Source organism: Hemitrygon akajei, chromosome 19 (genome assembly GCF_048418815.1).
Source record: "Hemitrygon akajei chromosome 19, sHemAka1.3, whole genome shotgun sequence".
NCBI lineage: Eukaryota > Metazoa > Chordata > Chondrichthyes > Myliobatiformes > Dasyatidae > Hemitrygon > Hemitrygon akajei.
Genome location: NC_133142.1, coordinates 59,897,959 through 59,922,710, shown reverse-complemented (window position 1 = coordinate 59,922,710; position 24,752 = coordinate 59,897,959). Strand labels below are relative to the sequence as shown.

The following is a 24,752-nucleotide window of genomic DNA, read 5'->3' as shown; positions in this document are numbered from 1 at the left end:
CTTCATTCATGGAAGCAGGACTTAGAAACTCCCAGCAAACCAGTACTGACAGCAGCTCCATGTGGCCCAGTACTGGACCCTCGCTGCAGTGCAGAACTGATCTCACTCCACTCCTGGTGCACCCACTCCAAGACTCCATCATGACAGACCCCTTCAGTCTGGAGTTGGCACAAGAGCATGGTGGGTGCAGGTTTGGGTAAGGGGGTGACCATGCTTCTTTCCTGTATTTTGGGAAACACAAGAGATTCTGCTGATGCTGGAAATCCAGAACAACACACACCAAACGCTGAAGGAACTCAGAAGATCAGACAGCATCTCTGGAAATGAATAAACAGTCAATGTTTCAAGCTAAGACCCTTTATCAGGACACATTTAATCAAGGCACATTTCCTCAGGACCTGATGAAGAATCTCAGCTCAAAACACAATCTTGTGTTCTGCCATTAGTTTTATAAGACCAAAAGACACAGGAGCAGAATTAGGCCATTCAGCCCATCAAGTCTGCTTCACCATTCCATCATGGCTAATTTATTATCCCTCTCAACCCCATTCTCCTCCCTTCTCCCCACAACCTTTAACACACGTACTAATCAAGAACCTACCAACCTCCACTTTAAATAAACTCAATGATTGGTCTCCACAACAAGCTATGGCAATATTTTCTAAGTATTCAATAAACGTTTATTTCATAGAGGGTAATTGATCAGTTCTTATTGGTCCAGCTAACTTCTGATTTGTGTCATATCTGATTTGGACGTCATATTTCTCATTTGGAGAATTTACTATTCATTGTGACATTTCCATTTCAGTAACAGATAATTAGAAATTCCCATCAGAGATCAGAGGAAACTTGCCAAAGGAATATTAGAAAAATACACAGCCAGGAATGAGCTGGCTGAAATCAAGAATTGCAGCCTCAATCAGTAACGTTAGAGAAATCAGTTGTGGTTCTCACTGAAGATTTTTATCCTGCCCCCTGATGGGAAAGGACAATGAGAACCAGGCAGGACAGGAATGAATCCGGCTGCCAGATCCTTGTCTTGGTTGGCCTTCGTTCTCTGGATGTGAAAATGCAACAGAAATCCCCTGCACTTATGATTCATGTCGACAAGAGGGGGGTTGCAATGTGCTTCATAAATACTTTCCACCACTTATTCAAAGCTGTTTCTCTAAGGCTAAAAACAGCCTTTATAAAACTCTTCAATTCACAGATGTCAATTATCATTACTCCTGTAAGCAAAAAAAAATCAAAAATTAATAGCTATAGCTGTTCCCTTCAAAATTAATGAACTAAACTGATTAACCTCTAACAACTGACAGGGGAAAAGGTCCCAATTTACTGTATGGCCAGTGGCTGCTGCATTGATATTGACAAGTGCTTTGTCTTTTTCAATGAAGCTGGCAGATCTGTCAGCCCCCTCGGCTTCTGTCTTTACAGGCAGCTACAGATCACACAGGAACCAACCCATTCCGGATAGGCAAGTATAGAGACAAACAGGGCTACTGTAAGTCCCAGACACTGGATGATAGTAGCTCGTATTGCTGGTTTGGTTGTGACATTAGAGCCAACACTGAAACAGCCCTTCAGCCCACCACACCCATACTGACCAGGCATAAACAAGCACCAGCATTCAGTCTGTAGCCCTCTTTGCCTCCACAACTCAAGGGCTGATCGTCAGAGTGCCTCCCTCCACCAATGTACATCAGATTGTGGAACCTCCCGAGTGACAAAGTTGTCATCAGATGCCTCTCTAAATCTTTTATTCCTCACCTTAAATCGAAGTCCCCTGCCTTTAAACATCTCTGTACCTATGCATCTTAGTAGCTATGCTATCTACTCCCCCTCAGCTTTCTCTGTTCCAAGGAAAACATTCCCACCCAGTCCATTCTCTCCACACCCTGTCCCAGATGTGGCTCTGCTGATTCTCGTCTATGGTGAGAGGCCCAGTAGGGGACCGCACAGAGAAACTGCACTGTTCCTATACATACACTGTGCAGCACAACCTCATTGCAAAGCCAAATGCTGAGTGCAATCAACACACAAAACCTTTTCTAGATCATATCCTGGGCTTGTCCATTGACTGTTGCCAGGTTTAAGACACTGTCCTCAAATCAGAAAAAAAAAATTGAGGACCTTGTGTTCCCTTAATTCAGTCATGAAATGAGAACTCCATTATCAAGCCCAGCATTAATTGCTCATTCCTAACCACCCTTGAAAAGTGATAGTGAGGTGAGCCACCTTCCTACACCAATGAACTTTACGTTCTGAAGTCAGTTTTGAATCCAATTTGCTAACTTATCTTGAACCTGATAGAGTCAAACCTTTTGGACCGACCTAAACACATGGGACCTGATCACAGGGGTTACTGAGGTCTATGGAAACCAGATAAAATGCACTGCCTCATCAATAATTCCACTACCTCTTCAAATAAGCTCCAGCTAGACAGATTAAGCTCCAGCCCACCAACAGATTAACCTTGTCCCTCCTGAATATTTTTTCCAATACTTTCTTTTACCACTGGCCACAAGGCCGCATGGAAAGTTCTGTCAATTGGCATTCAGTATGAAGTAGTTCACTGGATCCAACATTGGCCAGAGAGTGGTATAGATGCTTGTTTCTCTAATTGGAGGCCTGTGACTACCAGTGTGCCACTTGTATTGGTACTGGGTTCATTGTCCTTGCATCATTGATATTAATAATTTAGAATTTAGAACCCTGTCCAGGGTTGTACCGAATGCCCTGTCCAGGGTTGTACCGAATGGTCTGTCCAGGGTTGTACCGAATGGTCTGTCCAGGGTTGCACTGAATGGTCTGTCCAGGGTTGTACTGAATGCCCTGTCCAGGGTTGTACCGAATGCCCTGTCCAGGGTTGTACCGAATGGCCTGTCCAGGGTTGTACCGAATGCCCTGTCCGGGGTTGTACCGAATGGTCTGTCCAGGGTTGTACCGAATGACCTGTCCAGGGTTGTACTGAATGGTCTGTCCAGGGTTGTACCGAATGCCCTGTCCAGGGTTGTACTGAATGGTCTGTCCAGGGTTGTACTGAATGGCCTGTCCAGGGTTGTACCGAATGGTCTGTCCAGGGTTGTACTGAATGGTCTGTCCAGGGTTGTACTGAATGCCCTGTCCAGGGTTGTACTGAATGCCCTGTCCAGGGTTGTACCGAATGGTCTGTCGAGGGTTGTACCGAATGGTCTGTCCAGGGTTGTACTGAATGGTCTGTCCAGGGTTGTACTGAATGCCCTGTCCAGGGTTGTACTGAATGCCCTGTCCAGGGTTGTACCGAATGGTCTGTCCAGGGTTGTACTGAATGGTCTGTCCAGGGTTGTACCGAATGGTCTGTCCAGGGTTGTACTGAATGGTCTGTCCAGGGTTGTACCGAATGCCCTGTCCAGGGTTGTACCGAATGGTCTGTCCAGGGTTGTACTGAATGGTCTGTCCAGGGTTGTACCAAATGGTCTGTCCAGGGTTGTACTGAATGGTCTGTCCAGGGTTGTACTGAATGGTCTGTCCAGGGTTGTACCGAATGGCCTGTCCAGGGTTCTACTGAATGGCCTGTCCAGGGTTGTACCGAATGGCCTGTCCAGGGTTGTACTGAATGGTCTGTCCAGGGTTGTACTGAATGTTCTGTCCAGGGTTGTACCGAATGGCCTGTCCAGGGTTGTACTGAATGCCCTGTCCAGGGTTGTACCGAATGTTCTGTCCAGGGTTGTACCGAATGGCCTGTCCAGGGTTGTACCGAATGTTCTGTCCAGGGTTGTACTGAATGGTCTGTCCAGGGTTGTACCGAATGACCTGTCCAGGGTTGTACTGAATGGCCTGTCCAGGGTTGTATCGAATGGTCTGTCCAGGGTTGTACCGAATGGTCTGTCCAGGGTTGTACCGAATGCCCTGTCCAGGGTTGTACCGAGTGGTCTGTCCAGGGTTGTACCGAATGGTCTGTCCAGGGTTGTACTGAATGGTCTGTCCAGGGTTTTACCGAATGGTCTGTCCAGGGTTGTACCGAATGGTCTGTCCAGGGTTGTACTGAATGCCCTGTCCAGGGTTGTACTGAATGGTCTGTCCAGGGTTGTACCGAATGGTCTGTCCAGGGTTGTACTGAATGGTCTGTCCAGGGTTGTACCGAATGGTCTGTCCAGGGTTGTACTGAATGGTCTGTCCAGGGTTGTACTGAATGTTCTGTCCAGGTTTGTACTGAATGGTCTGTCCAGGGTTGTACTGAATGCCCTGTCCAGGGTTGTACTGAATGGTCTGTCCAGGGTTGTACTGAATGCCCTGTCCAGGGTTGTACTGAATGGTCTGTCCAGGGTTGTACTGAATGTTCTGTCCAGGTTTGTACTGAATGGTCTGTCCAGTGTTGTACCGAATGGCCTGTCTAGGGTTGTACCGAATGGTCTGTCCAGGGTTGTACCGAGTGGTCTGTCCAGGGTTGTACCGAATGGTCTGTCCAGGGTTGTACCGAGTGGTCTGTCCAGGGTTGTACCGAATGCCCTGTCCAGGGTTGTACTGAATGCCCTGTCCAGGGTTGTACCGAATGGTCTGTCCAGGGTTGTACCGAATGCCCTGTCCAGGGTTGTACTGAATGGTCTGTCCAGGGTTGTACCGAGTGGTCTGTCCAGGGTTGTACCGAATGCCCTGTCCAGGGTTGTACCGAATGGTCTGTCCAGGGTTGTACCGAATGCCCTGTCCAGGGTTGTACTGAATGGTCTGTCCAGGGTTGTACCGAGTGGTCTGTCCAGGGTTGTACCGAATGCCCTGTCCAGGGTTGTACCGAATGGTCTGTCCAGGGTTGTACCGAATGTTCTGTCCAGGGTTGTACCGAATGGTCTGTCCAGTGTTGTACCGAATGCCCTGTCCAGGGTTGTACTGAATGGTCTGTCCAGGGTTGTACCGAGTGGTCTGTCCAGGGTTGTACCGAGTGGTCTGTCCAGGGTTGTACCGAATGCCCTGTCCAGGGTTGTACTGAATGGTCTGTCCAGGGTTGTACCGAGTGGTCTGTCCAGGGTTGTACCGAATGCCCTGTCCAGGGTTGTACCGAATGGTCTGTCCAGGGTTGTACCGAATGCCCTGTCCAGGGTTGTACTGAATGGTCTGTCCAGGGTTGTACCGAGTGGTCTGTCCAGGGTTGTACCGAATGCCCTGTCCAGGGTTGTACCGAATGGTCTGTCCAGGGTTGTACCGAATGTTCTGTCCAGGGTTGTACCGAATGGTCTGTCCAGGGTTGTACCGAATGTTCTGTCCAGGGTTGTACCGAATGGTCTGTCCAGGGTTGTACCGAATGGTCTGTCCAGGGTTGTACCGAATGCCCTGTCCAGGGTTGTACTGAATGGTCTGTCCAGGGTTGTACTGAATGGTCTGTCCAGGGTTGTACCGAATGGTCTGTCCAGGGTTGTACTGAATGGTCCGTCCAGGGTTGTACCGAATGGTCTGTCCAGGGTTGTACCGAATGGCCTGTCCAGGGTTGTACCGAATGCCCTGTCCAGGGTTGTACCGAATGGTCTGTCCAGGGTTGTACCGAATGGTCTGTCCAAGGTTGTACCGAATGGTCTGTCCAAGGTTGTACTGAATGGTCTGTCCAGGGTTGTACCGAATGGTCTGTCCAGGGTTGTACTGAATGGTCCGTCCAGGGTTGTACCGAATGGTCTGTCCAGGGTTGTACCGAATGGCCTGTCCAGGGTTGTACCGAATGCCCTGTCCAGGGTTGTACCGAATGGTCTGTCCAAGGTTGTACTGAATGGTCTGTCCAGGGTTGTACCGAATGGTCTGTCCAGGGTTGTACCGAATGGTCTGTCCAGGGTTGTACCGAATGGTCTGTCCAGGGTTGTACCGAATGCCCTGTCCAGGGTTGTACCGAATGGTCTGTCCAAGGTTGTACCGAATGGTCTGTCCAGGGTTGTACCGAATGGCCTGTCCAGGGTTGTACCGAATGCCCTGTCCAGGGTTGTACCGAATGGTCTGTCCAGGGTTGTACCGAATGGTCTGTCCAAGGTTGTACCGAATGGTCTGTCCAGGGTTGTACCGAATGGTCTGTCCAAGGTTGTACCGAATGGTCTGTCCAGGGTTGTACCGAATGCCCTGTCCAGGGTTGTACCGAATGGTCTGTCCAGGGTTGTACCGAATGGTCTGTCCAAGGTTGTACCGAATGGTCTGTCCAGGGTTGTACCGAATGCCCTGTCCAGGGTTGTACTGAATGGTCTGTCCAGGGTTGTACTGAATGGTCTGTCCAGGGTTGTACTGAATGGCCTGTCCAGGGTTGTACCGAATGCCCTGTCCAGGGTTGTACCGAATGGTCTGTCCAGGGTTGTACTGAATGGTCTGTCCAGGGTTGTACCGAATGGTCTGTCCAGGGTTGTACTGAATGGTCTGTCCAAGGTTGTACCGAATGCCCTGTCCAGGGTTGTACCGAATGGTCTGTCCAGGGTTGTACTGAATGCCCTGTCCAGGGTTGTACCGAATGGTCTGTCCAGGGTTGTACTGAATGGTCTGTCCAGGGTTGTACTGAATGGTCTGTCCAGGGTTGTACCGAATGGTCTGTCCAAGGTTGTACCGAATGCCCTGTCCAGGGTTGTACCGAATGGTCTGTCCAGGGTTGTACCGAATGGCCTGTCCAGGGTTGTACCGAATGGTCTGTCCAGGGTTGTACTGAATGGTCTGTCCAGGGTTATACTGAATGGTCTGTCCAGGGTTGTACTGAATGGTCTGTCCAGGGTTGTACCGAATGGCCTGTCCAGGGTTGTACCGAATGCCCTGTCCAGGGTTGTACCGAATGGTCTGTCCAGGGTTATACTGAATGGTCTGTCCAGGGTTGTACTGAATGGTCTGTCCAGGGTTGTACCGAATGCCCTGTCCAGGGTTGTACCGAATGGTCTGTCCAGGGTTGTACCGAATGGCCTGTCCAGGGTTGTACTGAATGGTCTGTCCAGGGTTGTACCGAATGGTCTGTCCAGGGTTGTACTGAATGCCCTGTCCAGGGTTGTACCGAATGGCCTGTCCAGGGTTGTACCGAATGCCCTGTCCAGGGTTGTACCGAATGGTCTGTCCAGGGTTGTACCGAATGGTCTGTCCAGGGTTGTACCGAATGGCCTGTCCAGGGTTGTACCGAATGGTCTGTCCAGGGTTGTACCGAATGTTCTGTCCAGGGTTGTACCGAATGGCCTGTCCAGGGTTGTACCGAATGGCCTGTCCAGGGTTGTACCGAATGGTCTGTCCAGGGTTGTACCGAATGGTCTGTCCAGGGTTGTACTGAATGGTCTGTCCAGGGTTGTACTGAATGCCCTGTCCAGGGTTGTACCGAATGGTCTGTCCAGGGTTGTACCGAATGCCCTGTCCAGGGTTGTACCGAATGCCCTGTCCAGGGTTGTACTGAATGGTCTGTCCAGGGTTGTACCGAATGGTCTGTCCAAGGTTGTACTGAATGCCCTGTCCAGGGTTGTACCGAATGGTCTGTCCAGGGTTGTACCGAATGTTCTGTCCAAGGTTGTACCGAATGGCCTGTCCAGGGTTGTACCGAATGGTCTGTCCAGGGTTGTACCGAATGTTCTGTCCAAGGTTGTACCGAATGGCCTGTCCAGGGTTGTACCGAATGGTCTGTCCAGGGTTGTACTGAATGGTCTGTCCAGGGTTGTACTTAATGCCCTGTCCAGGGTTGTACTGAATGGTCTGTCCAGGGTTGTACCGAATGGTCTGTCCAGGGTTGTACCGAATGCCCTGTCCAGGGTTGTACCGAATGGTCTGTCCAGGGTTGTACCGAATGGTCTGTCCAGGGTTGTACCGAATGCCCTGTCCAGGGTTGTACTGAATGCCCTGTCCAGGGTTGTACCGAATGGTCTGTCCAGGGTTGTACTGAATGCCCTGTCCAGGGTTGTACTGAATGGTCTGTCCAGGGTTGTACCGAATGGTCTGTCCAGGGTTGTACCGAATGGTCTGTCCAGGGTTGTACTGAATGGCCTGTCCAGGGTTGTACTGAATGGTCTGTCCAGGGTTGTACCGAATGTTCTGTCCAGGGTTGTACTGAATGGTCTGTCCAGGGTTGTACCGAATGGCCTGTCCAGGGTTGTACTGAATGGTCTGTCCAGGGTTGTACCGAATGGCCTGTCCAGGGTTGTACTGTTCTAATGTGAACATCAAGGGGTAGAATGTAGTGTGATGTAGAAGACAGCAAGAACATTGTAACCAGTTTGAAAGAGCAATATTATACACTCTACTTAGTTTATCAGAAATTGGTTACATGTTCCTTACAAGAACATTTTGATCCTAAATATGATTTCACTTTTGGAAGAATTCCCCATCAACTATAGATTTAATTGTAAGTAACTGCTCCCAGTCGATATATGCTAGGTGCAGTCTGACTTAGAACATTCTTATCTGCACCTTCAGATCCAGCTGCTCACCCCGAATTTAACTGCTCCTTTGCACATGGTCCTGCGCTCAGCCACAGTTTGAATCACTCCTGATCCCAGGCTTATCCTTGACATGTGTACCCGGAGATACAGTGAAGGTGGTTTGTTTGTACGCCATCTGCACACAGGTCTATCAGAGCAGTACAAGGAAAACAGAATGCAGGATATAGTGTTACACCTACAGAGAACATGAATGTCTCTTTCCTCCTTAAAAGTTGCCTCTTCAACCAAATCTTTGGTCACTGTACCTAACTTCATCAGTTTGGTGGAGTTTAGAGAGACAAGTGGATATGAAGGAATGGAGGGATATGGAAGGAAACAGGAAGAGAACCTTTAGTATAAATTAGCAGCAAAATCTGCACAACATGATGAGCCAAGTGACCTATCTAGTGTGGTACCATTCTCTGGTCCATGTTCTAGCTGGCATTACAACATTCCTTGTTTGATGATGTTCTTGGGGGACAGTGTGGGATATTAGGCTGGGTCAGAGACACTGTTATTGCAAATTGACCCTTAAACCATGACTTCTGGTTGTACGAAGGACACCCCCCCCCCGACAAAAGATTAAATGTGTGTAACATAATGATCAACACCTGAAAGGAACTCTGCATTTTGATTTCTCTGGACATGCCAATGAGTGGAAAGATCACAGACACAGACACCTCCCACCCACTCCCAGACATGATGCGGCTGATCGAGGGCCACATACTGTCCTTTTTTTAAGCACTCATTCATTAACAGGATGTGAGCAGCAGTAGCGGTCCAACTCTAATTGCGGCTGAATTAAGTTGAGTCAGTCACCTAACTCACTGCACCAAACTGGTGTACATGGATGTTGTAATGCAGGCAGCCAGCAAGGAATTAATCTGTTACTAGAGCATAAAGCTCACTCAGATATGGTATTAACACCAAGATACCACATGACTTAGGCTCATCTTACAGAAATAATGGGAAGGATGTCAGTTCTTCAGGATTGAATTAGTTTATATTGCTGTCAATTGTTAACTCAAGATTTAGATCAAATGGAATTCCTTTTCGTGGATTAGGCACAGGTAAAGTGCCCAGAATTACAGAAATATCTTCATACAAAATATCAGAACAAAGCAACAGCAAACAATGATGAATTGAAATTCAAATTCAAAGCAAAAATGCCAAAAATTCAGCTGGAAGGGAACGGGAAAACTCTTTTTTATATCACAAATCCCGACAAACAGTCCTTTTTGTCTTTTTAACCAGGCTATTGCCTGACAGATGCTCGGTATTTCTTGCACATGTTATGAAGGACAGGTGCTGTACAAAAAGCCATTTCATACTTTGAATTCACTTAATGAGTAAACAAAAATCTCAAGTTTGATTCTAAAAAGACAACTTACATAATGGATTCTCCATATAAATCTTTCAACAAGATCATTATAATTTCTTAAAAGTTGAAACCATCACAAGGCCCTTCTCGGAGCAAGTGCAAGAGAGATGAGTCTTTTCTATCTGCCGCTTCAAGAATAGTTTGGGTTGGCTCGTTCACACACTGGGCTCCCAGTGGTAGGTATACTACTGGGGATATGGGAGTGAAAAAATGAGAAAAGGTACAAGAAGGATAGATGGAAAAGGCAAAGGGAAGGCTGTGTTGCTGTGCTGTGCAGAATGCTGATGCTGTAGAAGTTACTGGATTTGAGCTTCTGATATGAAAAATTTGTAAATGTCACTTCAATGTCCAACTATAATTGATGGCCCAGGGGTAGATGAATCTGGTGCAGTGGAAATTGTTAAAATCATTTACTCTGAAATGAATGGTGATAGCGTTACTAGGTTCCAATGGGTTTAGAAAGCTAAAATCAAACAGGGGTCCAAAGGATTAAAACGAAACTAGGTAAAAAGCTCAAGATGTGCCACAAAGAGCCACACGAAAGTCCCTCGCCAAGCAAGATTAAAGAGAACCCCAAAGCATTCCATACATACACTAAGAAGGTAAGAGCACTCAGTTATATGGGAGAGAACATGTACTTGGATACCAAGGAAGTGAGTGAAGTCCTAAATGAATACTTTGCTGCAGCACTTACTGAAGAGAAGTACATGGAAACAGTGGTGTGGACATGGATGATAGTGTGACACGGGCATTTTGAGATAAAGAAAGAGGCAATGTTGGGTGTCATGAAGGTTAAGGAGGGTAAGTCCCTAGAGCCTGTTGAGATATTCCCCAGGTTACTGATGGAAGCAGGAGATGAGATTGCTGGAGCCCTGACTAACAACTTTATGTCCTTTCCGTTATGTTTCATAAGTTCAAAGCCTAAAACTAATTGAAAGAAACCACGGGGCTGGGGATACATGTACTTACTTTCATTTTTACTTTACACATCTCCTGGTTCCAAGTTTTCTTTCAATGACTACCTGTTGGAGCACAGTTTGAGTTTTTAAAAAAGTGCACAGTGAGATATTCAAGTGTTTTAAAAAGTGCAGCATGAGCTTCTTCAGGAAGCGACAGAGTGAGTCAAATTAAAAAGATGGCAGAAATGGGAAAATTCATGGGTTCATACACAATGAGTACTGGGTAATAATTGTAAATAAAAAAAGAGAGCAGAAATAGCTGACTACATCAGAAGGATAGACGCATTTGATTGCACAAAAGATAACTGGATATTACATACTGAGTGAATTGAGAAATATTTTGAAGCAAATGAAATAGCCAATGAAATGTGAGTGCCAGTTTTGCCCAGTGCATTGGATGGAAAATCATACAGTTTGCTTTGAAGTTTGACTGCTCCATCCAAACCAGCTGAAATTAGCTTTGCTGATATTGTGAAAGTAACACAAGAACATTTAGAATCAAAACCATTGCTGTTTACAGAACGCTTTGGGTTTCATATGCGGAATCAAAAGGAAGGGGAATCTATTTCAGAGTACATGACTGAACAGAAGAAATTGTCTGAGCATCGTCAGTTCAGTGACAGGCTTAATGATACACTGAGAGATCACTTAGTGAGTTTGGAATTTTACAAGAACCCTTCAAAAACATCTCGTAACTGAAGGACAACTCATATTTAAAAGAGCAGTTGAAATCGCTGAATCAATGGAAACAGCAGCCAGACAAATTTGGAGGTGTTCCTTGTCATCCTTACAATGACATCACCCAGGTAACACTGACTGCCTGGGCAGCCTTGCAGTACCTGGTCCATAGCTTTCTGCCAGAGTGCAGGTGCAGATGCTACTCCAAAAATAATCCTATTATAGTGATAACCCCTTTGTGGGTGTTTATGGTGAGAAGCACTTCGGACTTTTTTTCTCATCTCCATCTGTAAATAGGTCGCAGCTAAGTCCATTTTGCTGAAGTGTTTCCTTCCAGAAAGGTTTGCGAAGATATCTACTATCCTGGGAGAGGGTTTTGATCTACTTTCAGTACTGGGTTGATGGTGGCCTGAAATTCACAACAGATCCTGGCAGACCCATCCTTCTTGGCTACTGGCACCACCGGTATTGCTGATGGGCTCCACTCAACTTTGGAAAGAATCCCTTCAACCTCCATGCAATCTAGCTCACTGGCTACTTTATCACAGAAGGTATAAGGAACCAGACAGGCTTTGCAAAACTTGAGTGTGGTATTTTCATGTACCCTTGATATGTTTGAATTTTCCAGTGCCATCCTTGAACACTGCTGTAGCATCATCCAGTACCTTCCTTAATTCACTTTCAGTTGACTCTATTGTAGGGATATGGCATACAAATGGTGGATGGATCTCAAATCAAGTTGTGGTAACTCAGCCAATCGCATCCCCCCCCCCCCTCCAATGCTGGCCCTCCTGCTTTTAACACATACAAGCCAAATAGGGCTTGTTGGCTGTAGTGTTTCACTGTTACAGATGTCATTCCTGCAGGAATTCCCTTTTCTCTAGTGTAAGTTCTTAGTTGGATATCTACAGGACTTCAGTTCAATATCTTTGAAATGCCATTGAAACTCAATTTGTAGAATGACTAAAACAGCCAACCCAGAGTCCAATTCCATTTGAATTAATTTTCCATTCACTTCTGCTGTAAGCCATATAGCTTGTTTCTTGACAGTTTTCACATTGTAAATCTCAAAGCTATCCAGTCCACCTCATCATTATCAGATTTTTCATCAACAGCATGCAGACTAATGTTCTTTTTAAAATTGCAACTTGACTTTTTAGCATTTTCTCTTCTCCGTGCAATCCACTTATTTTACTCTGCCCGACATGCTCTTTGTATGTGTCCTACTTTGTTGCATTTTCTACAAGTTTCGCCTTTAAACCTGCATTGATCTGGTATATGCGAGCTCCTGCCACAACAGGGACACAATTCGTTTGACTAGGCAGGTTTCTATTTAGATTTTGCAATTTTATGTACACTTATTTTCATTCCAGACTGCAACTCAATTGCATCTCTGGCTCCCATTTCCATTGACTCAGCAATTTCAACTTCTTTTTTCAATGTGCTTCAGTTTTTGAATACTCTATTGTAAGATTCCACACACTAAACAAACTCTCAGTGCATCATTAAGCCCATCACTGAACTGACAATGCTCAGAGAATTTCTTCAGTTCGGCCATATAAGCTGAAATGAACTCCCCTTCCTTGTGACTGCATTCACGCAACTTAAAGTGTTCTGCAATCAACAATGGGTTGGGTTCTAAATGTCTTGCATTCCTCTCACAATATCAGCAAAGCTAAGTTTGGCCAATTTGGTTGGAGCAGTTAAACTTCTATGCAAGCTACATGCCTTTCACACCTATTGCACTCAGTAACATTGGCACTCGCTTTTCATTGGCTACTTCATTTGCTTCAAAATACTGCTCAATTCATTCAGTACACATGAACCAGTTTTCTGTTGTGCACTTGAACATATCCATCTTTTGAATGTAGCCAACCATTTCTGCTTTTTCTTTTTTTATTATTATTATTATCTACTTACTGTTTATGAATCCATGATTTTTGTCTACTTTCTGCTGTTTTGTTAAAACTTGACTGTCTTACTCCCCTTGCGAAGACAAAAACATTCTGTGCTTTTTTAACTTAAACGTCTCGCTGCACTTCAACAGATAGGCAGTTGTCTCAGGTTTGTTTAAAAGTTACTCATCAGTACTGGTATCTTCTATTACTCCAAAACATAAAATTATTTTAAATAAACACAGGAGCAGGGGATAACTATGTACATTCAGTTTTACTTTAGTGACGTGCGCTAATATCATGTGACAGCATAATAACTTACGCAATTCATAGACTTCTTACATATAATCCGGAATGAATTATGCAATCAAACAATAGATTTGCAGTATTACTCAAATATCACTAAAAAAATTACATGCTCAATAGTGTTGAAGTGTAGGAAGGTAGATGGGCTGTAGACTGTAGGTCAGAGCAGAGAGTGGGGATCAGAGAGTCAAGCAGCTGGGGCAAGCTGTACTCTGGTCTTGAGGAAGCAGTCAGAATTGTCAAGACCAAGATGTAGGGCAGGGGTAAAATGGTGGGGGATATCCAACGCTGTGCCCAATGGATTGATACCTACTCATAATATATCATATAACCATTACAGCACGGAAACAGGCCATCTCGGCCCTTCTAGTCCATGCCAAATGCTTATTCTCATCTAGTCCCACTGACCCGCACTCAGCCCATAACCCTCCATTCCTTTCCTGTCCATATACCTATCCAATTTTACTTTAAATGACAATACCAAACCTGCCTCTACCACTTCTACTGGAAGCTCGTTCCACACAGCTACCACTCTCTCGGTAAAGGAATTCCCCCTCGTATTACCCTTAAACTTTTGCCCTCTAACCCTCAACTCATGTCCTCTTGTTTGAATCTCCCCTACTCTCAATGGGAAAAGCCTATCCATGTCAACTCTATCTATCCCCCTCATAATTTTAAATACCTCTATCAAGTCCCCACTCAAACTTATACGCTCCAAAGAATAAAGACATAACTTGTTCAATCTTTCCCTGTAACTTAGGTGCTGAAACCCAGGTAACATTCTAGTAAATCTCCTCTGTACTCCATTTTGTTGACATCTTTCCTATAAATTGGTGACCAGAACTGTACACAATACTCCAAATTCGGCCTTACCAATATCTTGTACAATTTTAACATTACATCCCAACTCCTATACTCAATGCTCTGATTTATAAAGGCCAGCATACCAAAAGCTTTCTTCACCACCCTATCCACATGAGATTCCACTTTCAGGGAACAATGCACCATTATTTTTATCACATCCATACAACATAGAAAGAAGCCATTCCAACTCTCCTCATTTCACTGTACTCAGTAACTTATTTCCTCAAACATTCCTATCAACTCTCCTTTAATTCATTTTGCCATTAACCTACACAAAGGTAATTTAGATTAGCTAATTGACCAACCTGCCAACCTGCACACAACTGGGATGTGGAAGGACACTGGGACACCCAGGGAAAACCCACATATTCAAGGGAAAAAGCCATCAAATTCCAACCAGACAACATCAGAGATCAGGTTGGAACATGGGGTAGCTGGAGTTGTGGAGCAGCATCACCAGCCACTTCACCAGCGCTCCGGTCACAGGTGCCACTGAAATAGGTCTCACATTCATTGTCCACTTTGGCAACAGGGACAATGCAGGTGTAGCTGAGTTTCCCAGAGGTAGTGTCCAACTATGCATGGGGTACCATTAAACTCCACCGGGCACTTCCATCGATTAGCTCCTCACGTAGATGCCCTAGAAGCAGTTCTGAAGACTTCACTAACAATCCAGTAAGTATTTGATCACATTCAGCAATCACTTTTCCAATAGAGTTCTACTGCGAGGTCTATGTAATTACACTGAGCCAAGGATGAAAAATAATCTGCAATACAGAACTTCATTTTCATACATTCTCATTCACCTTGATCTGAAATTGTACCTCTACCAGCCTTAGGCTCTTCTCCAGTCTAAACTCATCAGTTGCGTCACCTACAAAATTCCGAGCTTCCTCCCCAATTTTAAAAAGTTCCTTCAGAACTCAGGGTTAATATTTCAAAACAAAACAGGCATATAGATAGATAGATAGATAGATAGATAGATAGATACTTTATTCATCCCCATGGGGAAATTCAACTTTTTTCCAATGTCCCATACACTTGTTGTAGCAAAACTAATTACATACAATACTTAACTCAGTAAAAAATATGATATGCATCTAAATCACTATCTCAAAAAGCATTAATAATAGCTTTTAAAAAGTTCTTAAGTCCTGGCGGTAGAATTGTAAAGCCTAATGGCATTGGGGAGTATTGACCTCTTCATCCTGTCTGAGGAGCATTGCACCGATAGTAACCTGTCGCTGAAACTGCTTCTCTGTCTCTGGATGGTGCTATGTAGAGGATGTTCAGAGTTATCCATAATTGACCGTAGCCTACTCAGCACCCTTCGCTCAGCTACCGATGTTAAACTCTCCAGTACTTTGCCCACGACAGAGCCCGCCTTCCTTACCAGCTTATTAAGACGTGAGGCGTCCCTCTTCTTAATGCTTCCTCCCCAACACGCCACCACAAAGAAGAGGGCGCTCTCCACAACTGACCTATAGAACATCTTCAGCATCTCACTACAGACATTGAATGACGCCAACCTTCTTAGGAAGTACAGTCGACTCTGTGCCTTCCTGCACAAGGCATCTGTGTTGGCAGTCCAGTCTAGCTTCTCATCTAACTGTACTCCCAGATACTTGTAGATATCCATATCATGAATCATACTTGATTCCATATCATGATCAATTTCTTTGATGAAACTAACTCTATGTTCACCGGAAATGTGCTCCCAGTCCCTCCTCACTTCCTCTCAATATAAACACAAAGAATGAATTCGGAGCAACAAGCACAACGCGCTGGAGGAACTCAAAGTTTCGGGTTGAGATCCTTCGTCAGGACTGAAGAGGGAGGGGGGCAGGGGCAAGGTGGGGGAGGGTGGGAAGGAGAAGGGTGGTAGGTGCCAGGTGAAAAACCAGTAAGGGGAAAGATCAAGGGGTTGGGGAGGGGATAGGCAGGAACGTTGAAGAAGGAATGTAAGGGGAAAGCACTATGGGTAGTAGAAGGAGGTGGAACCATGAGGGAGGTGATAGGCAGCTGGAGGAGGAGGCAGAGTGAAACTGGAAAGGGGAAGGGAGGGGGAGGTAATTACCAGAAGTTGGAGAATTCAATGTTCATGCCAAGGGGCTGGAGACTACCCAGACGGTATACGAGGTGTTGCTCCTCCAACCTGAGTTTAGCTTCATCATGGCAGTAAAGGAGGCCATTTATGGACATATCTGAATGGGAACGTGAAGCAGAGTTGAAGTGGGTGGCAACCGGGAGATCTTGTCTGTCGTGGTGGATGGAGCGGAGGTGCTCGACGAAGCAGTCCCCCAATCTGCGTCGGGTCTCACTGATGTAGAGGAGGCCTGATGTACTATCGATAACTCCAAAAGACTGGAAGTAGAGTAAATACTGAAAGCCTTTTATTAGCAGTAAAACGGAGCATGTCCATGCTGGATGACTGCTCTGGACTGTGGGAGGAGCAGTGACACAATCACCTTTATTCAGCAGTCTGTGAGAGGAGCCACAGGAGCAGTCAGCAGAGGGGCGTGTCCAGACAGATATACATGGTCTACCACAAGGCCGCAACAGGAGCACCGGATGCAATAGATGACCCCAACAGACTCAGGAGTGAAGTGTTGCCTCACCTGGAAGGACTGTTTGTGGCCCTGATTGGTGGTAAGAGAGGAGGTTTAGGGACAGGTGTGGCACTTACGCTTGCAGGGATAAGTGCCAGATGGGAGATCCATGGGGAGAGACGTGTGGACCAGAGAGTCATGGAGGGAATGATCCCTGTGGAAAGCGGAGAGGGGTAGAATTTGAATTTGGCGTGGTACGGTTGCACAGCAGTTAACGTTACATTATTACAACATCAACGAGCGAAATTCAATTCCCACCGGTGTCTGTAAGGAGTTTGTACGTTCTACCCATGCCACACGTGTTTCTTCCGGGTGCTCTGATTTCCTCCCACATTCTTAGGACATACGGGCTAGTAGATTATTTGGTCATTTGAGAGTAATTGGGCTGTGTCTCTAGAATCAGAATTAGGTTTGTTATCACTGACACATTGTGAAATTCATTGTTTTGCAGCAGCAGTACAGTACAAGACATACAGTAAAAAATGACTACAGGTTGAGTACCCCTTATCTGAAATGCTTGGGACCGGAACTTACAGATTTTTTCCTACTTTGGAATAATTAATGAGATAGCATCGGATCATCATTACTTCTGACTTTGAGTTTATGTGCTACTGGGAAGCAGTCTTCACTTTACACTTGATCTGGTGCTAGATTTTCATTAGCAACGATCTTGGCAAACTCATCAATGAATTTTTCTGCTGCTTTGTGATTAACAGACACCTTACCTTTATAATTTTTTTAAATCTTTAAAAATTTATTGAAATGCCTTCTCTTAAATTTCTGTAACCAGCCTGCTGAACATTCACAATTGCCTTCAATTTTCAGTTCATTGTGATGGATCTTTGCTCATTTCATGATCAGCACACCATTAAGTGGCATATGTTCCCTCTGACATTGACAAATCCACTCTTTCAATACACGATCGAGATCTGCATTTTTCACTTTATGTAGTGTTTTTCTATTTTTTATGAACTTCTGTTCCAGACATAAGCGAGAATTGTCTGATGTCGAGAGATCTGCGTATCATCTGGGAACCTTCCCAGTACCTTGTGGAATTTTCCATTTTGTAATATCATGTCAGTGCTCAAACATTTTCAGATTTTTGAGGTTTTCAGATTTTGGACTTTCAGATAAATGTACTCAACGTGTACAAACAAACAAATAAATTAATAAATAGTTTGAAATGAGTATGGCAAGGTACTGTTCAAAGACCACTCCAGAAATCTGATGGGGGAGGGGTAGAAGCTGGTTCTGAGTCATTGAAAGTGTCCCTTCAGAGCCCTGTACCTCTTCTACAAAGGTGGAATGAGAAAAGCGCATGTCGTGGTTTGTGGGGTCCTTCATCATGGATGCTGTCTTCTTTAGGTATCACTTTTCGAAAACATCTTTGATGTGGGAAGGGTTGGGCCCATGATAGAGTTGGCTGAGCCACTTAAAAACATGCACTGAGAAAATAAATATTTGGAGAGTTAAATTTATTCTTTCAAAATTATCACAACCACTGCCCACCAATGAGTGCAGTCAGTTGCTGCAGATCATGGACACACCACAAAAGACAGGGCTGTAGCTGCACAGCAGGTATACAAACTACACACTTCTTCGAAGTCTCATTCCATCTCAATCTGGAAATGATATTAGATTGTCACTGGCCATAGGTTAACTCTAAGTGAACTTGATTCGTAAGCTTATAGTTGCTTCATCTTTCCCAGATTTAAAACTCCAGAGCTCCCTCTCTAACGGCAGTGTGGGAGTTACTTCATCAGGAGAGCAATGGCCTAAGAGGGCAGCTCACCACCATTCCCTCAAGAGCAAAAGAATAAAATGAGCAATAAGACCTGAGGCTCACCATGATGCCCAGATCCTATAACTAAATAAAATCAAGCTAGCCCAATACAACCAGTGACAGAACACAGCAACCAATGCTGCATATCGATGCTACCGACAACAGATTATTTGGTGAGTGTGATAAATGCCAGAGTGAAAGAATTAATCAGTGTAAACCTGCTAAATAATAGGCAAAAGAGACAAACTTTAACTCAGGTACAACACAGTGAAGCATCTTAACAAGGGACTCAGTGTCAGGTCATTAATTTGCCATTGAAGCTTTTCGAAAACTCTAAGAGTAACTTATGCTTAATCAAGAGACAAATAGGTTTGAGCAACTCCGTTTATAAAATAAATCAACAGATCAGCCATATGGTTTGCCAGCTCAACATCTGAACAAAAATCCTTGCCCTCCACATTGGAGTTCCTTCAAACAAAGCTGTAGCCAGTCTCTATGCCCGCCTGTTAAACACTGTATCAACATCAAAATCCTAACCCTGTATCAGATCTCCCCTTTAAATTTCAAACGATAATAACAGTTTCTGTGGCAATTTGATACTGAGTTACCATTAACAGAAGTTTAATTTTATGACCCATTTTGAGAGAGTGATATGGGTCAAAAGGAGGTGCTCCATACTGTGAAAGCATTACCATCACACCTGAGGCTCATTACAGACAAATGGTGTGAGCCCCTCCACTTTCCCAGAGGGACACCGCTTCAGAAACACCCAGGAGCTCATACTGCACTGAAAAGGAACCATCAGCACAACAACCTTTAAGCTAGCCATTTATCCTGATCCTTCTGAAATCCCTTCTTATTCTTCAGTGGAAGGAAAACATCTCCAGATTACCACCTGCCATCCTCTTTCCGTGATGAAATCAGTGCTGCTTCATGTGAGCAATACGGGAAAAGCTCAGAACAGGAAGGGCATTGAACGTCCTCCGAGTGGGGGCAGGGGGGGCATGAATGTCCATCAGTAAAGTGACTTGGTATACAACGTTAGACTGACAGTCACCATATTGGGAATGTGAACTAACACTGAGGATAAACCTTTTCTTTAATCATTCAGTGTCAGATAAGTCCATCCACAAAAGCAATTACGGAAATGACCACTTTATGGAGGCAGTGTTCTATCTTCACAGAATTATGTGTGACTACAATTGTGCAAAACAAGACAGATTCTGAACTGTCTGGAAACTCTGTATTGGTTATTCACAAGGGCTTGAAGACCATCAGCAGCAGCGTAAATATCGACCTCTACAATCCAGTTAGCTTAACCCTTTGAGTTAAGAGAGCCGCTAGAGATTTCTTTCAGGAAAAAAGTCACTACGGCAGCACACTTCAGTGACGAGGAGTGGATAGCAAAACTCGCTTATCTGTGTGACATCTTCAACCTGCTCAATTATCTCAATTTGTCACTTCAGGGGAGAATGACAACTGTCTTCAAGTTGGCAGATAAAGTGTCTGCTTTCAAAGCCAAACTGGAACTGTGGGGACGGCGAGTGGACAGGGGCATATTTGACATGTTCCCAACATTAGCTGGGATTTTGGGAGAGACTGAGGCTGCACCGTCCTTCTCACAGCTGGTGCGCGATCACCTAACTTCGCTGTCGACAGAATTCGAGCGTTACTTCCCAACCGCAAATGACCCAAGACGTGCAAAGGAATGGGTCCGTGACCCATTTGTGAATGTCCCCGGTGAATCATCCATGTCAGCGCGGGAAGAAGATCAACTCCTCGAGCTTGCAAATGACGGTGGGCTGAAAAGTATGTTTGACGTAACATCTCTGCCGGCATTCTGGACCAAAGTCAAGGCTGAATATCCTGAGATAGCCACGAAAGCACTGAAAACGTTGCTCACATTTCCAACATCCTATCTCTGTGAAGCAGGGTTTTCTGCAATGAATGCAACAAAAACTAAATTGCAGAATAGACTGGACATAAGGAACCCCCTTCGAGTATCACTGTCTCCCATCACCCCTCGATGGGAACATCTTGTTGCAGGGAAACAAGCCCGGGGCTGCCACTGATTCAGCAATATTGGTGTTGCAATGATTTTATATGTTCATACCAGGAAAATATGCGCTGTGTGTTTAATATCCAAATGTTACTTAAAATGTTATGATGTTATTGACTTATAAGTGAGTTATAATTGACTTATCACTATATTCATGTGAGGAAAATATGCGCTGTTTGTTTAATATTAAATTCATTTGATAAACCCCTTTAGAAACAAAATTGAGTGTATTAGCCACTTATGAGTGACTTCTAGTTGACTTACTACCTATATTCCAGTCGTGATTAACACCACCAACCCCCCCCCCCCCACCCCCCGTCAGCCGGTCTGCAAGAATATTGTCAATATTAAACCGGTCCACAGTGCAAAAAAGGCTGGTGACCCCTGAGCTAGACAATTAAATAGCCAACAGGAGAAGAAAGTTCCAGGAATATTAATGGAAAACTAAAGAAAGGGGTTACTACTATTAGCTGTAAAAAGGTCAACCAATCCAACTTGGCCTCTACCTAAGGAAGGGTTTTAGCCCAAAATGTCATCTGTTTACTCTTCTCCATAGATGCTGCCTGGCTGTTGAGTTCCTCCAATATTTTGTGTGTGTTGGTTGGATTTCCAGCTTCTGCAGATTTTCTCTTGTTTGTGATTATCTAACCCTATGTAGTATTCAGGAACCAAGACCAGAAAGAGCTACAGTATGTGACTAAACAAAGTGCAAATCAAACCACTGAAGTAATTCCAGTTCTGCTAACATACTGTGCCTCTGCTTATCTCGCTCGAGCAGCTGTCTCCCATCTTCACACTCCCCTCCCCATACCTTTCTCCATCTGTTGTTTCTTCCTCTTTCCCTCCTCTGATTCATCTGCCAGTCTCCCAACTCCACCCCCACTCACTACCCCTTCCTGGCGTGACCTGCCTGCCATTGCTATACCCCTCCTCAGTCCAACAATCACCTCAGAATCCTTTCTGTTACTCTCCATCCTGGTCCACTCTGTCTGATGCAGGGTTTTGACCCAAAACTTCAACAATCTCTTTCCTCTCACAGATGCTGCTCAACCTACTGAGTTCCTCAAACAAGCTTTGTGTTACTCTATATTCTACCATCTACAGTCTCTTTGTGTCTCTATACCACTGAAGACCTGCTCTTCAAAACTACCTAACAAGCATTTGCCTGGCAAAGTAGAACACTGCCCAGGTATGTCCTGCCCCCAACGGGCTTAACGTTTTCTATACACCTTTGAGCAGAAGGTAAGTGCTGTATCACCACCCAACCAGACAACCTCCAGTTCACCTAAACTCGCAGTCACCTTTGCAGAAATAAGATCAGCTTTCTGGAGAGTGAACCCATGGAAACCATCTAGAGTGAATCATGTCCCTGGCTGTGTTTTAGTTCCTGTGCAGATCAGCAGGCTGGAGTATTTGCAGACAGCTTTATCCTCTTGCTGCTTCAGTCTGAGGTTCTCACCAGCTTTAAGACTACTATCAACCCAGAATCTAGGAAAAATAGTGTAACATGTCTTAATGACTTCTGCCCAATGGCTCTGATACCCAATATTATGAGGTGCTTCGGGAGGCTGGTCATGGTATGCAGTCTCCGGGACACCCTGGACGAGGATGAGAGGTGACCTGATAGAGGAGTATATGATGATGAGAGGCATTGATCATGTGGATAGCCAGAGGCTTTTTCCCAGGGCTGAAGTGGCTAACACGAGAAGGCACAGTTTTAAGGTGCTTGGAAGTAGACACAAAAGGGGATGCCAGAGGCAAGTTTTTCACACAGAGTCTGGTGGGTGCATGGAATGCACTGCCAGTAAAGGTGGTGGAAGTGAATACAATAGGGTATTTTAAGAGACTCTTAGATAGGTACATGGAGCTTAGAAAATTAGAGGGCTATGCGGTAGGGAAATTCTAGGTAGTTTCTAGAGTAGGCTACATGGTTGGCACAACATTGTTGGCTGAAGATAATGTGCTGTAGATTTCTATGTTCTACAAGGTACTTGATCAATCCAGTGGATGGCTTTATCCCAGATGGTTTCAAAAGGGTTGAGAGTTGTTTGCGTTGGACTCCGGATAAGAATGTTACAACCTACTCCTAATCTTGTGCCTCTTTGAAGTTAGAAATGCCTTGGGGTGTCAGCTTAATCGCTTGCTACCTGGTACCCAACCTCTGACCAACTCTTATAGATGTTGCATTTACAGAGCTGGTGCAATTGGGTTTCAGGTCTGTAGTAAACTTCAGAATGTGAATGGCGAGGGGTGTGGAGTGTTGGGGGTGCTGCCACTGGAAGCTAGATTTTATTTTGCTGGAAATGGTAACATTTTTCACTTTTGTGGCATGAATGTTATTTGTTACTTATCAACTCTGCCTGTATGTTGTCTAGGTCTTAGAGTGTATAAGCACAGACTAATTATCTTGATGAAGGGTTGCAAATAGAATTCAACATTGCATGAAAACAGTCAATGTCCCCCTTTCTAACTTTAACAAAAGTTAAAGTCAGTCATGAAGCATCTGAAGATGGTTGGGCTACCTCGAGGAACTCCAGTAGTGACATCCTAAGGTTGGAATAAGACCATAAGACAAAGGAGCAGAATTAGGCCATTCAGCTCATCGAGTCTGCTCCACCATTCCACCATGGCTGATCCTGAATCACATTCAACCCCATACACCTGCTCTCTCGCCATATCTTTTGATGCCCTGACCGATCAGAAAATGATCAACTTCCGCCATAAATATACGGATGTACTTGACCTCCACCACAGTCTGTGGCAGAGCACTCCACAGATTTACTACTCTCTGGCTAAAAATATTCCTCCTTAACTCTGCTCTAAAAGGTCACCCCTCAATTTTGAGGCTGTCGAGTCCTTTCAAAGTTCAGCAGGTTTCAACGAGATCCCCCGCATTCTTCTAAATTCCAGTGAGTACAGGCCCAAAGCTGCCAAACACTCCTCATATGTTAATCACTTCATTCCCAGAATCATCCTCGTGAATCTCCTCTGGACTCTCTCCAATGACAACATATCCTTTCTGAGATATGGGGCCCAAAACTGTACTCCAAGTATGGCCTGACTAATGCCTTATAAAGCCCCAAGATTATCTCTTTGCTTTGATATTCTATTCCCCTTGGCATTAATGCCAACAATACATCTGCCTTCTTTACCATAGACTCAACCTGTGAATTAACTTTCTGGGAGTCTTGCACAAGTACTCCCAAGTCCCTCAAATTGACTTTAAGCAACAACAATTATTCCTTTCTCCCAAGATAAACTACAAAGAATAGAATGTTTTCTCTATGTTTCATTAGGAGTTTAAGGAGATTTGGTTTGTCATCAGAGACTCTCACAAATTTCTACAGATGTACCTTGGAGAACATTCTAACTGGTTGCGTCACTGTCTGATCTGAAAGGCCAATGCACATGATCAGAAAAAGCTGCAGGAGGTTGTAAACTCAGCTAGTTCCATCATGGGCACTAGCCTCCCCACCAATTTGGACATCTTCAAAAGGTGATGCATCAAAAATGTGGCATTCATCATTAAGGACTCCCACCAGCCAAAACATGCCCTCTTCTCATTGAGAGGAGGTACAGGAACCTAAAGACACACATTCAACCTTTTAAGAACAGCTTCTTCCACTCCGCTATCAGATTTCTGGATAGACAATGAACCCATGAATACCACCTCACTATTTCTGCTCTCTTTTTGCTGATTTACTTTTTTTATATTTCTTATTGTAATGTAGAGAATATTTAATGTATTTCAAAGTATTGCTGCTGCAAAGCAACACATTTCACAATACACGTCAGAGATAATAAACCTGATTCCGATTCTTTGATGTCCACAGTATT

General features: G+C 44.7%; 1 protein-coding gene across 6 annotated transcripts in view; it reads right to left on the bottom strand.

Annotated features, from left to right (window-relative positions):
- cacna2d2a (calcium channel, voltage-dependent, alpha 2/delta subunit 2a) overlaps positions 1-24,752 on the bottom strand; it is a 904,752-nt gene that overhangs the window by 694,225 nt on the left and 185,775 nt on the right. The gene's annotated exons all lie outside the window — the stretch shown is intronic.